Source organism: Abrus precatorius, unplaced genomic scaffold, assembly GCF_003935025.1.
Source record: "Abrus precatorius isolate BTA unplaced genomic scaffold, Abrus_2018 Scaffold2, whole genome shotgun sequence".
Classification (NCBI taxonomy): domain Eukaryota; kingdom Viridiplantae; phylum Streptophyta; class Magnoliopsida; order Fabales; family Fabaceae; genus Abrus; species Abrus precatorius.
The window spans coordinates 27,159,061-27,160,800 of NW_020874362.1; the positions used below are offsets into that span (position 1 = coordinate 27,159,061).

General features: G+C 36.2%; 1 pseudogene; it reads right to left on the reverse strand.

Moving 5' to 3' along the window:
• Positions 1 to 290: 290 nt before the first annotated feature.
• LOC113859738 lies at positions 291 to 1,082 on the reverse strand (annotated as a pseudogene).
• Positions 1,083 to 1,740: the final 658 nt, after the last annotated feature.

Sequence of the window (1,740 nt, forward strand, 5' to 3'; positions counted from 1 at the left end):
CTGCAAGCAAAATTTTTAGCTATGGCAGGTTCGTCACAAGAGTGTTCTGCAGAAAGCAAAATGTTAAAATTACAGAATGCAGAACATGGTTTCAAATTGAACGCACATATACCTTCAATGGTTCAGAACCATGTGGATTGTTCTCATCCTTCAAGTGTCCAATATCAGCACTGATGACAAAAGTGAATGGTGACCAACATGATCTTAGGAAGAAAAAAACTGAAACCTTTAAATGATGCTAAGCAAGAAATGACAACATACCCAATCCAACAACAAGATGCCTCATAATTTCAAATGCCGAAGAACACGCCACACCTGCCCTGCATTCTCAATATCTCCCTTGCAAAAATCTTGATTACCAGTTAGAACTAGTCCCTTTAAAACCTGATTAAACATAAACTTCCGCGGCAAGAACCCTCTATCAACCATCTCTATCAACAACTTCCCAGCCACCACTAAATCCTCTGATTTCTTCCTCACAAACATGGCACTAATCAGAACATTATAAGTGTCCAAATTAGGCAAACACGACCCATTCCGCATCTTCCCAAACATCTCCAAACCCTTCTCAATCTCCCCAGCATCACAAAAGTACCGAATCACAACATTATAAGTTTGAACACAAGGCCACAACCCACATTCCTCCATTCTCCCCATAAACTCCAACACCCTCACCATATCACCAACATGACAGAAATCTCGTATAACAACGTTGTAACTAATCAAATTAGGCTCACACCCCTTCTTCACCATCTCCTAAAAAACCAACACCGCGTTCTCCACACTATCCTTCTTACACAAAACCTGAATCAAAGCATTATACGTGGCAACCGAAGGAACCACACCCTCTTTCACCATCTCATAAAAAATGTTACGAGATTTCTTAACCTCAACCACTACACCAAACCCATGAACCATCGTAGTGTAAGTAAAAACATCATTTCACACTTCCTCTTCTTCATCTCCAAATAGAATTCCCAAGCTTCCTTAACCTGATTGCTCCTAAAATACCCTTTCAACAACGTGTTATACGTAACCATCGTAGGGTTAATTCCTCTCTCCACCATTTCCTTCATCACCATTAGTTTGTATAGTCGCACTGGTGTTCTTCCTAGCAAGGTTTTTCAAGGAAAGGCTGCAGAGATTTGTTTTCTTCTTTTGCGTTCATTGATTTATTGGAAATGTAATATCATGTTTTGGATCACGTTATAGTCTGTCAATTGATTATTTCTGCAATTCACTAATCACCCTTCCTCACTATACCCATTTTGTTCTCCTATTGGTGCACAATACTGGAAGAAGGATGTTTAATTACCCCTTTTTTTTTTTTTTTTTTAATTTCAATACATCTGTTGATTCTTTTTCCCCCCATCATTTAAATGATATTGATCTTGCTTGTGGCAGGGCAGAAGTGGCGCCATGTTGATAACTCGAGATTTGATGAGAACAGTGTAGGTCTAATGTTTTATTTGTTGAGATCTCTTATAGGGTATGAATATATTTATTTTAATATATATATTTTAATAATTTTTACTTTGTTAGCTTACTTTTGACATTGAATTTGGTCTAATCAAATTAAAAAAATGCTATACATGTAACTTATTTCGTGAATTTTTTTAATAAAATTTACCTTTTTGCACGACTTTGTTTTAGTGGAAGTTGAGTCAGGTTGAATTCAAATTTAAGATTATTATTCACTTTACCATTGTCAATAAATTATTTAATGTATTACTTTAAAAT